General features: G+C 37.0%; 1 protein-coding gene across 11 annotated transcripts in view; it reads right to left on the bottom strand.

Annotated features, from left to right (window-relative positions):
* acad8 (acyl-CoA dehydrogenase family, member 8) overlaps positions 1-13,588 on the bottom strand; it is a 165,961-nt gene that overhangs the window by 22,962 nt on the left and 129,411 nt on the right. The gene's annotated exons all lie outside the window — the stretch shown is intronic.

The raw sequence follows: 13,588 nt of genomic DNA, 5'->3' as shown, positions 1-13,588 counted from the left end.
TCAAAGTATCATCTTCCGAAGTGTGAGCTACGATATCCCAAATTTCAATCTCCTTACTCCAACAAATCCAACTCTGTGGCTGTTACTTTGCGTAGTTTTAATTTGTTGATAGGACAGATAAACGTTTTGCATAGCTTCACAAAAAGACTTTCATAACGGAGAATAACAAAGCATTTACTGTTTAAAGATAGTCATTTAGACTCTAAAGATGTCGTAACAAAAGCAATTGACTGCTATAAAAAAAAAGATATATAGAGATACAAAAACAGAGATACAAAAGTACAAATTTTAAGAAAAATTTCTTGTGTTCATGATTCCTTCACATCTTGTGGAAAGAGAACAAGCCATTAGACTGGGGAGATATTACAACATATTACATCGTAGTCACTATGGTAACATTACAAACAATAGTCTCTTAAAGAGACAGGCACAAAATTAACTAAGAATCAAAAACACAAGGTTTTAACCTTTACATTCCAGCCCTAATATAATAGACATTAATGGCTAATATATAATAATTACTATTACAAATGCAGAAGTAAATATAGTAAGTATAAGATTGGAATCAAAACTTTCAGCTAACTGTAAAAAATAGATTTTAGTGATAGGTCTATTTAAGTAACCAGCCTTGGTTTTAATCCGCATTTGCCATCAAATTCTTTCTTGTGTGGAACTAATAGTCCATGATAATTACAATGTTCTTGATTGATCTAATAATTTTTTTCCCACACACCACCATGATATGATCCTGTAGGTGGGTTAAATATACAATTAATTTCTTTCTGAAGTACTGCTTTATGAATTTGATGTTGATTCCAATTCTGAATTGCTTTTCATAACTCTAGTTGAGCTCCTGTAAACTTAGATCCATCGTTAGAACGTAATCCTTTTGCTTGACCACATTTGGCGATAAAATGTCAAAGAACAGTGATAAAAGAGTCTGTATCAAGTGATGACGCTGCTTCAATATGAGTTGTTCTCGTAGCCAAACAAGTAAAAGTATCTCCGTATCATTTTTCAACACATTCCTCATTTTTATTGCAAAGGACCAAATAATCAACTCCCACATATGTAAATGGGGGTTCATCTGGTGAAACTCTGTCCTGTGGAAAATCCACCATTTGTTGTTGTCCAGGTTTATTATTTGCACATTGACAATTAACACATTTTGATATGATTCTTTTGGTCAATATTGAAGCACCAAATATCCAAATACTCTGATAACACGTGATTACAACCACCATGATCTATTTTTCATATATGTCGAACAATCACATCAGAAATATGAAATTCCTTAATTGGATGTTTCACTTCTGGCATTATTGCTTTTTCCAATCTTCCTCCTACTCTCAATACATCATTTATAAAAATAGGATTTAGCTTGTAAACACGACTTGTTTTTGTAACATTCAGATTCTTCTTCAATTTTGATATCTAGTTATCAACATCTTTTTCTGACAAAATCGAATTATCTCCAATTCAGCATTCACCAACTCATCAACTGTTAGGTAACAGCTCTTTCAAGTCTTCAGATTCTCTTTCTTGATACGATTTAAAAGCATAATTTTTAAACCTAAGAATCCATGCTAGTCTTTTCTCAAACAAAACCATGAAGAGTGATAGCAAATTAATTGAGTGATTGGGCGATTTTCATTAGATATTTGAATATTATTTACATTAGTGTTTTGGATTTCTGGATCCTCCATTGAAATTTCTTTTAACTCTTTGGGATTTTGAGGCCAATCTTCTTGAGATCACGAAAGAAACTGAGGACCGAACACCCATGTGTTGGTTCTTTTCAGGAAAGATTGAACTTCTGATCCTCGTGAAGCCATATCGGCTGGATTATCCACTGTTTTAACATATCCATTCAAAACCTTCTCGATTTCATTAACTGTTAGTCACAAAGGTATGAAACCTTGTGGTTTTGTTATTAATGTATTTAAGTACTGATGTACTATCAGTCCAAAACGCAGAATCTGCTTACTCCATCTGTAATTCTTTTCTTAACATTTTAAAGCAAGCTTCCTGAGAGCAAAATTTGCACAACTCAGCGATGAAGTTGCTCCAAATAGGTGAACTGTCATTCTGTATTCATTCATATCTTTACTGTAATCGCCATTAGGTCACCATAACAATTGTAGAAAATCCCAATCTTCTGATGGTACTTACACTTGATGAAACACTGCTTCATTATCTACAGCAAATTACAAAATCTTATCAGAGCATCTATTAAAGTAGTTAAGACTGGACCTTGTAGAAGTTGATAATTCAATGAAGCTCCATGACATGATGCTCCATAATTAAAGACTACACCTGGTTTCTCCTTTTGTGGATGTAAAAACTCCATGACGAGGTAAATACCATTTTCTATCATCTTTATGTTCCAACATATCTTCAGGTACTTTGTCTACATAACCCTTGGCTATCATGTCCAAAATGACATTGGTATATTCCAAATGAAAGGAAGAATTTCTCTTGAATTTTCTCTTCAAATTCAGCATATGCTGTTCTGCAATTATTTTATTATCTGGCCTACAAATTTCTCTTTTCCTCAAAGGTAATGCTCTACAGTAATGACCATCAACAGGTTTCACAGAATTTGAAACTAAATCCAGAAACTTCTTGTTCTCCTCTGAAGGTTCTTGAATATCTTTGAGACGTTCAGGAAAATCAATTTTAAACGGTCATTCCCACAGATCATTGAGTTTCACAAATGAAATTCTGTTGACATTCACGTTCAACGCCTCCTGAGCATTATTCATTTTTCCTCCTAATGGTCCATTAATCATCCATCTGAGCAACGTTCTCACGGCATAAGATCCATCATTTTGACTCCTTATTACTTCTAGAGGTTCGAGAGCTTTTAGTACATCTAATCCAATTAACATCTCAATCTTGGCATCAATCTTGGGTATGTAAACATCTGTTTGATATCATTCTGATAAGGAATATTCTTCTTATTCACAGGCAAGTGTATATTCTACGTATATACACTTGGAAGATCTCAAAATTCATCGTTTTTCAATCCAACAATCTGTAAACCTGAAACTATATTAGTTTCAATGTTCTTTTCATTGTTTTCAATAAGATCTGTGATTTTTTTTCCATGAATATTAAGTTTATTCATTAATTCAACAGTACAAAATGATGTGGTATTTCCTGGATCAATAAATGCATAGGTCTTCAGTATGAAGCTCCTCTTTTTAGTTTTAACCTGTACAGGAATTATCAATAGGGCTTTGTCACAGGCCCCAGTAAGACTGTTCGTCTGAACTGAAGCTGAAGCATCCTCTTTGATGGTGTCTTTAGTTTGGATTCAGATTGTTTGACTTCCTTCTCAACTTCATTGAGTATGCAGTAACTTAAACTGCATTTATCACAACTAAGTTGATATAAGTTTTGCTGATGTATCCTTTACACAGCCAAAACATTCCATTCTTTTTAAAAAGGTTAATTCCTCATCATGCGACTTTTTCTCCAATCGTGAACATTTTTCTCAATCATGTTTATCTTTGCAATACAAACAGCTTTCCTGAAAAGTCTGATCTTCCTTCTTTGTTTCCTTGTTTTTTCTTGTGCTTGTTTCTGACACAGCAGTAACAAAGGAACTTCCCTTTGGTTTCTGTTGAGATGGTGACGTAGGCTTCTTTACATCCTTATGAACTAATTGAAGTATCTTTAATATTTCCAAATGCTGGTACTGTGTGAACATGCATGTGCCATTCCAAAAATTGTACATCCTCAAAAGTGGCGTTCCTTCCGGGATGCAGCTTGAGCTCTGAAACTTTGGTTCTCTATAAATCCTTCAGCTTATAAGACAATTTGTTTATAATTGATAAATTAGCAAGCAAATTCAGCTCTTGCAAATGTATACTACTTCCCATTGTGTTACAATATCCTCTCAGAAAGAGTGCATATCCTTCTAAAGTCTTTGTGTCCTCTGATTTCATTGCTGACCGAGAAAGAATCTTCTCTATGTGGGCTCTTGTGATTTTATGTTCTTCGCCATAATGATGTTGCAATAATTCTTTTTCTCTTTTAAAACCTTGTTCAGGATTCATATATTGGCAACTTTTGACTAACTCCTTCACCTGTCCTCCAGTATACTGTTCTGGTCAGTACAGACGACCCTTAGCATTTTAGTATTACTTTCAATGTGATTTTCAAAAGATTTCATGAACATCAGTTATTGTTATGGATTCCACTAAACACTAGAATTTCCTTCTTTGGTAAAATGTATGAACCTTGTTTTGCTATAAGTGATAATATGTCTTGTCCACCATGGCTTGCGACTGGTTGTCCTGAGGTTAATGGAGTAAACGGATCTTGAACTGGTGCCATAGGTGTAGGACCTTGACTTGTAACTGATGGCATTGATGGGAATCTTTGACTTGTAGCTGGTTCTCCAGCAATATGAAGAGTCATCAATGGTTGAGTATGATTAACTCGCATGGTTGAACTGTTTTGAAATACCCTCCTTTCGAGAAGATCTATATATTGTGCGCTCTGGAGAGAAAGAATGTCACTAGCCCTTTTCATAGGATTGGTCATTGTCATTTGAGTACTAGAAGTGACACCTTATTGAGAATATTGTTTCTTGTGGCTGCGTTACCCATTGCTCTGCTGGAAGGTTAGGTGCTAGTCCTTTGGATATGTCACTTTGAGTGCCAAATCTTGCAGAAGCCTGAGCTAATGCTTTCACTTTGGCCATCTTCATAGCACGTTGTTCCTCAAGCTCTAGTCTTTTCTCTATTCAATAATCTATTTTGTTCTTCACTAGCCATTTGTAACTTCAGTTTTACTGATTCCAGATTTGAACCTCCCTATCCTCTAAAGCATACCTTTTCTCCAACCACTGTTGTTGTGCACAGACAATAGACAAGTCTGCTTACGCCTTAGCATACATAGATGATATGCATGAAGCACGCAAAGCTGTACTTGTTCCAGACACCTTTGAAGACTTTGAAGATCTTCCTGCATCATAACCTTGGAAATACTATCATCAGGATTCACATCTGAATTTTCAGATACCGGTGATTGAGTCTCTTTCTTCTGTATTTCGCTTGGTGCAGCATCTGTTCCAGTTCCAGTTTAAGCCAGTGAATAAGGCCTGCAGTGCCTTGACAGAGTCTTCTTCTTTGGCTACTGGCTCCAACCTCCTGCTAAGCGTTGTTGGTCCGCTTTGCTGGCTCAACTCATAACCAAACAGTTCTTTGAGAGGAGCTGTTTGCTCGAGGTCTTTAGCCCGACCCGTCTTCTTCTTATCCATCTTGGGGTTCTTCACACTGCAACTTGGCTTCAGCCCTGGCTTTCCCTGGTTCCTGCTGGAACTGTGAATGAATTTTGTATCCTTCTTGGTCCCTTTTCAAGAGTTGCTGCTGGCTGGATTGTCTCCGTGATTCTGCACAAAGCTTTTTTTTTATCTTAAATGTTTATGTTTACAAGAACATTTTCTTGGCTTCCTGCCAATTTTGCTACCAGAGCTGTGGTTTATCTTTTTCAAGGACACAAATTGTCTGGCCAAACTTTGGTTCAATTTCAAACTGCGCAATTCACGGAAAGGTTCAGACACTTCTGGAAAAATCTCTTGTTATAGCAAGGATGTCTCTTGATTTTAAATTAAGTTGTTAATTCTTTTAGATAAATTTAAGAGCCTTTCTTCTGAACAAAGTTCACGAAAAAAATTTCTTTAAATCAAAATGTAGAAGAGACGTTCCTTATTTTAATATATCCTAATTTAATAGTATAATCCTCCAAAGTGTGAGCTGCGATATTCCAAATTTTGATCTCTTTAATTCAACAAATCAATCTCTGAGTCTTACTTTACGTAGTTTTAATTTGTTGATAGGACAGATAAACCTTTTGCATAGCTTCGCAACAAGAATTTCATAATGGTGAATAACAAAATATTTACTGTATAAAAATAGTCCTTTAGATTCTAATTATTTAAAAGTTGTCATAACAAAAGCAATAGCTAAAGATTGCTATAAAATACAAAGATGTATAAAGATACGAAAACTTAAGAGATACAGAAAGATTTCTCATGCTCACGCTTCCTTCACATCTTGTAGAATGAGAGCAGTTAGCCTGAGCAGATATTATAACATATTACATCATAGTCACTATGGTAACACTACAAACAATAGTTCTCTTAAAAAACAGGCACAAAATTAACTAAGAATCAAAAACACAGTTTTATCCATTACAAAGGGGAATGCTTCTCTTGCAGAATATGGGTCGTCAGGGAAGACAGTAGTGTCCCTGATGACTTCATCTGTGAGAAGTGCATCCAGCTGCAGCTCCTGAGAAACCGAGTTAAGGAATTGGAGCTGGAACTGAATGAACTCCAGATCATTCAGGAGGCAGATGGGGTAATAGACAAGAGTTACAGGGACACTATCACACCTTGGAGGCAAGAGGAGGATAGATGAGTGACAGTCAGGAGAGGGAAAGGGAAAGGCAATGCAGGACACCCCTGTGGCCGTTAACCTCAATAACATGATGACGTGAATACTGCATGCCCTATTAAAAGTCAATGGGTTGAATGTGGTGGAAATATTCTCAAGTGCATCTATTTCAATGCAAGGAGTATTGTAGGAAAGACAGATGAGCTTAGAGTGTGGATTGGCACATGGACATTGTGGCTATTAGTGAAACTTGGTTGTAGGAGGGACAGGACTGGCAGCTCAATGTTCTGGGCTTCCGTTCTTTAAACATGATAGAAAGGCGGGAGGGGGAATGAAAAGGGAAGGAGTGACATTGCTTGTCAGGGAAAATATTACAGCTGTGCTCAGGCAGGGCAGACCAGAGGGCTCATCTATTGAGGCCCTGTGCGTGAAGCTGAGGAAGGGGAAAGGTATTACCACACTCATGGGGTTTTATAGACTACCCATAGTCAGAGAGAAATGTAGGAGTAAATAGCAGACAGTCACAGGAAACATAAAATTGTGATAATAGGAGACTTTCACTTTCCACATATGGATTGGGACTCCTATACTGTAAAAAGGCTGGATGGCTTGGAGATTGTCAAATGTGTTCAGGAAAGTTTTCTAAATCAATATATAAAGGTACCAATTAGAGAGAGTGCAATACTGGATCCCCTATTAAGGAACGAGAGAGAACAGGTGACAGAAATATGTGTAGGGGAAACATTCTGGATCCAGTGATCATAATGCCATTAGTTTCGACTTAATTATGGAGGATAGGTCTGGGCCTCAGGTTGAGATTCTAAATTGGAGAAAGGCCAATTTTGAGGAAATGAGAAAGGACCTAGAATCCATGGATTGGGATAAGTTGTTTTTGGCCAGGGAAGTGTGAGGACCTTCAAAGGTGAAATTTTGAGAGTACAGATTTTGTATGTTCCTGTTAGGATTAAAGGCAAAGTTAGCAGGCATTGGGAACCTTGGTTTTTGAGGGATATTTGGGATCTGGTTTGGAGAAAGAGAGAGGTGTATAACAGGTAAAGACAACATGAAGCAAATGAGGTACTTAAGGAGTATAAAAAATGCAGGAAAAACCTCAAGCAAGAAATCAGGAAGGCAAAAAGAAGACATGCAGAAAAATCCTAAGATTTTCTACAGGTTTATTAAGAGCAAAAAAATAGGTCCCCTTGAAGATCAGAGTGGTTGGTTTTGTATGGAGCCAAAAGAGATGGGGAGATCTTGATTTAAAAAAAAATCAGTATTCACTCAGGAAACAGGCACAGAGTTGTGGGAAGTAAGGAAAACCAGCAATAAGATCATGGAACCTATACAGATTAAAGAGGAGGAAGTGCTTGTTGTCTTAAAGCAAATATGTGGATAAATCCCAAGACCTGACAAGATATTCCCTCGGTCCTTGAGGGAGGCGAGTGTAGAAATTGCAGGGGCTCTGGCAGAAATATTTAAAATGTCTTGAACCATGGGTGTGGTGCCAGAGGATTGGAGAGTAGCTCACATTGTTACGTGTGGGGAAAAAAAGGCTCCAAAGGTAGACCTGTAAATTATAGGTCGGTGAGCCTGACAACAGTAGTTGGTAAATTATTGGAAGATGTTGTAAGAGATTGGATATACAATTATTTGGATAGCCAGGGAATGATTAGGGATAGTCAACATGGTTTTGAGCATGGTAGATCGTGTTTAGCCAAACCTTTAGAGTTTTTTGAGGAGGTTACCAGGAAAGTTGATGAAGGAAAAGCTGTAGATGTTGTCTGCGTGGACTTTAATAACGCCTTTGACAAGGTCCCACATGGTAGGTTAGTCAAGAAGGTTCACATGCTAAGTATTCATGGTGAAGTAATGAACAGGAGTCAGCAATGGCTGTATGAGAGAAACCAGAGAGTAGTGGTGGATGATTGTTCTCAGACTGGAGGCCTGTGCCTCAAGGAATGGTGCTGTGACCATTGATGTTTGTCATTTATATCAATGACCTGGATGATAATGTGGTAAATTGGAGCGCCAAGTTTGCAGATGACACTAAGTTTGGAGGCGTTGTGGACAGCAAGGAAGGGTTTCAAAGCTTGCAGTGGGATATGGACCACTGAAAAAATGGGCTGAATTTAATGCAGACAAGTGTATGGTGTTGCATTTGAGTGTTGCGGTGGCTCTAGACGCAGAAAAAGCATTTGGTGGATTTGAATGGGACTTCTTATTTAAAGTGCTGGAAACACTTGTAACAAATAGACAACTTTCTGCACCATTAGAGTTAATTAGGTCCAGTAGACAAAGATGTCCATTATCTCCAACTTTATTTATTTTGGCTGCAAAAGCAATTTGGTGTGATCCTGATAATTAGGGTTAATCAAGACAATAATTAATTTTATAATTAATTTATTTGCTGATGATGTTTTGATATATTTGACAGAACCAGCAACTTCGATACGAAAACTATACTTAAAATTGGAAGAATATGGGAAAGTTTTGGGCTATGAAAATAACTTGGGGAAAAGGCTAAATTATGCCTCTTAGGGGAAGGGATTATACTCAATTTAAATGGCAGATAAATGGAATAAAATATTTAGGGAAACACATAGATAACAATTTAAATAATTATATAAGATGAATTATTCACCTTTGCTTAAAAAGGTTGAAGAGGATTTGAATAGGTGGATGGGTTGACAATAACATTAGTGGATAGAGTTAATTGTGTTAAGATGAATATTTTTCCAAGAATACAATATCTTTTCCAAACATTGTTGATATCAATACCTCACATCTTTTTTCAGGAATTAAATAAATATGTAGAACATTTCTTTGGAAGGGTAAGATGAGTAGAGTCTCCATAGAAAAATTAAGATGAATTAGGAGGATTACAACTTTCAAATTTTAAAAATTATCAAGCAGCACAAATGAGATTTCTCGCTTCCCTTGTTGAGGAAGGAGAGAAACCTGTGTGGGTAAAAATGGAACTGGAGAAAATAGTTGAAAGAATATCAGACAAATGGGAAGCAAAATTACTATCTGGTGAGAAAGAAGTCTCTCTGTTAAAACATACGATTACTAATTGGAACAAGATAAATGATGAAGTTGGAATGGGGGTGGGGGTGGGGCTATCACCTAAAATGCCTTTGATTAAAAATAGATGTATTCCTTTTACAATGGGAAATAAATTCTTAGATACCTGGTCTCATAAGGGGATCATTCAAGATGTTAGGAAGGAGGACATTTGATGTCATTTGATCAATTAAAAAAAAAGTATGGAATATTTAATAACACACTTGTTATTTTCAATTAAGAGCATATTTAAGGGATAAATTAGGCCCAGTAATGTTATTACTGAAGTGTAGTGATGTAGAGATTTTGATTTGAAAGAAAAATATAAAGAAATTTACTTCAGCCATGTCTCTTCTACTTCAAATGGGAACTCCTAAACAGGGGGTTCATAAGTCTATACAGAGATGGGAATCAGAGTTAAATGTTAGAATTGATGAACAAAATTGGTCTGATCTTTGTCAAGATATTATGACAAATGCAATAAATGTAAGATATAGGTGGATTCAATATAATTTTTTTTACATCAATTAAATGTCGTGCCACAGAAATTAAATAGGTTGAAGTTAGATTTATCAGATCAATGTTGTAGATGTGGCCAAGAGGTAGATACTTTCTTACATTCAACTTGGTCATGTCCCAAGATAATTTTTTTTAGAACAGGTTACAGGAATTAAGTTTCCACAAAATCCTGAACTATTTTTATTGGGGAATATCATAGGGACAAGAACTATATTGAAATTATCTAAATACCAAACAGAATTTGTCAAAATAGCCTTAGCAGAGGCAAAAGAAAATGTATAGCAGGTACTTGGAAATCTGATTCACATTTAGTAATGGCATGATGGGTGCGGAGATGCATAGTTGTGTTCCCTTTGAGAAGATTACTTAGAAGTTAAGAAATAAATGTTATATTTTTGGAAAATTGGCATCCGTATTTACAAATTTCAGGTATAAATTTGTAGATGTCTTCCTAATCCCTGGGACTTGCATTAACCTTCTCCAAAGTATTAAATAGAATATATTTTGGAGATCTGTGTGGTGATTGGCACTTTTTTGACAATCCTGTTTTCCTTGCTTTTCTTCTTTTCTTTTCCTCTTTTCTGTTCTTGTCTTTCTTTTTTCTTTTTCCTACTTTTTTATTTTAGGGTTTTTGAGGCAGGAGATGGTTGAGGGGAGTGGGGGATTTTACCATCATTAAGTGTATAATGGATTTATAATTTTTTTTATTTGTCCTTTTTCAATTTTGTAACTGACTTCATGTATGGTCAAACATTTTAAATAAAACATTTAAAAAAAAGTGAGGTGATGCATTTTGGAAGGACAAACCAAGAAAGGACATACATGATAAATAGTCGGGTACTGAGGAGTGCAGTAGAACGGTTGGAAAATGGATACATAATTCCCTGAAAGTGGCATCACAGATGGACCTGGTTGAAAAGAGAGCTTTTGGCATATTGGCCTTCATAAATCAAAGTATGAGTACAGATGTTATGGTGAACTGTACATGACATTGGTGAAGCCAAATTTGGAATATTGTGTGCAGTTCTGGTCGACAAACTACAGGAAGGATATCAGTAAGATAGTGCAGAGAAGATTTACTAGGATGTTGCTGGGACTTCAGGAACTGAGTGACAGGGAAAGGTTAAAGAAGTTAGGACTTTATTCCCTTGAACATAAAAGAATGAGGGGAGATTTGATATTTAAAGTTATGAGGGGGATAGACAGAGTAAATGTAGATCGGATTTTTCCACTGAGGGTAGGCGAGATACAAACCAGAGGACATGGGTTTAAGAGTGAAATTGGAAAAAATTTAGGGGGAACATGAGGGGGAAACGTTTTCAAACAGAGAGCTGTGGGAGTATGGACAGAGCTGCCAGCTGAGGTGGTGAATGCTGGCTCAATTGTAACAGTGAAGAAGAATTAGGACAGGTACATGGATGGAAAGGTATGGACAGCTATGAGTGCAAGTCAGTGGGCCAAGGCAAAAAAAAAAGGTTTGGCACAGACCAGAGGGCTGAAGGGGCCTGTTTCTATGCTGTAATGCTCTATGGTTCATCCGCACACATATCTGGAGGAAACATTGATTGCAAGGAACTTCCTTTCAAATAGTGAGCTGCAACCCCATGTGCCTAACTCCTGTGGGTTTAAGAAAGTGTAAGTGGAGAAGGAAGTCCATGCCTTTTTTGATTCTGGTTGCTGCTCGGGTGTTGGAGAGGGGCTGGTCAGTCAGGTGTTGCGTGTTTAGCCACAGCCTTTGCATATTTAATCAGAAAGGCAAGCATTTATCATCCATCTGTCATTTCTTTTGGCAAGGTGGAAGCGATGCAATTTCTTGACCCACTACAGAACGTCTGGTGAATCATGTAATTTCAAGAATTTTAATCAGGCAGAAATGAAGTAACTGTGACATATATTCAAGTCAGGATAGAGCAGGCATTTTACAGTTGTTCCTATGTGCTGATGTCACTCTGGGGAAGAGAGGTCAAGATCTGGGATGAGAATAAAAAAATCTGGAGCCTTCCCATAATACATGGGAAATATAATCATGGAGTTGTACACCAAATAAATGGACCCTTTTGAGCATCTTGTCTGTGCTGACCATGATGCCTCTGTCGTCTGTAAATTCATCCCATTTGCCTGCATTAGGCTCTAATTCCTCTATGCATTCCTATCCAAGTACCAGTGCAAAAACCTTTTGTTTCTTGTAATTGTATCTGCAGATTACCAGATAATTACCATCCTCTATGAGAAATGCACCCCTTAGATTTCCATAAGACCATACATGGATGGGAGAGGTATGAAGGGGTATGGACTGGATTCAGATCAGTGGGACTAGGCAAAAAAATGGATTGGCACAGACTAGAAGGACCAAAAGGGCCTGCTTCTGTACTCATTTCTATGGTTCTTACAAGCCAAGAGCTGTCAAGCACCTCGTGTGATAACCCTTTCATTTCTGGAATCATCCTTGTGAACCTCCTCTGAACCCTCTTCAACAACAGCACATCCTTTCTTAAATGAGGAGCCCAAACTGCTCACAATGGTCCAAGTGAGGTCTCACTAGGGCCTTATAAGGACTCAACATCACACCCCTTTACATTTCTCCCCTCAAACCTGTGGCTTCTAGTTTGCGTAAAACACAAAAAAAATGAAAAGCTGCACATGCTGAATTGAAATAGAATGCTGGAGAAACTCAGCAGGTCAAACAGTGCATTTTATTTAGCAAAGATAAAGACACAGAACCAATATTTTGGACTTAAGGAATGACCAAAATGTTGGAGGGGAGGGGGAGGAGGACAGGCCCACAGTTAGGAGGTAATATATGGATAAGCAAGGGAGGGCACACCAGCAAACAGGGGGAGGGGATGGCCCTGTGAATGGAGAGGGAATGGGGTGGAGGGATGGAGGAAAGAACATAAAGGGATGGGGAAGGGAGAGAGAACTGGGAGTGGGTTAGCAGAAACCAGACAGTGCAAGTTTTTTTTATATTTTATTTAAAGTTTCATAACCATGATCATACAAGATAATTAGACAAAATATAACTTCAAAACAAATATGGTTAATAGAGAAAAAGAAATAGAAAAAACCCCTCCCCCTACACCTCCACTACCCCTTGTACTAATTCCCCCTCTCTCAACATCCCAACCCTTAACCTCTAAAAGCCCTACTAACCCCTAAAAGAAAAAGAAAAGAAAAAAAAAGGAAGTTGAGAAGAAATAACCAAAAATACCACAGTAACTAATCATCGTGCAATGGGGATATCCTGCCACATCCATCTTTAAAGTTTTAAATCCATATCATCCAGAAAAGGGCTCCAAATTTTTGTAAAAATTTTTATCTCTCAAATTAGATGTTTTTTTTAAGGAATACAAGATCTCAATTCTTAATGCCATCTTTGTAAATTAAGTTCTATTTGATCTTTCCACGTAATTGCAATACACTTCCTCGCTACAGCTAACACTAATCTAAAAAAAGCCACTTGAAATTTATCTAAACCTAATTTCAAACAAATTGCACTTATATCACTAATTAACAAATTAATGGGTCCAAAGAAAATGTAATTCTAAAAACATTTTGTAAAAATTCTCTAGCCGCAGTTCTCCGTCACCTCACCACGC

Source organism: Narcine bancroftii, chromosome 8 (genome assembly GCF_036971445.1).
Source record: "Narcine bancroftii isolate sNarBan1 chromosome 8, sNarBan1.hap1, whole genome shotgun sequence".
Classification (NCBI taxonomy): domain Eukaryota; kingdom Metazoa; phylum Chordata; class Chondrichthyes; order Torpediniformes; family Narcinidae; genus Narcine; species Narcine bancroftii.
This window is presented reverse-complemented; position numbering and strand designations above follow the sequence as displayed.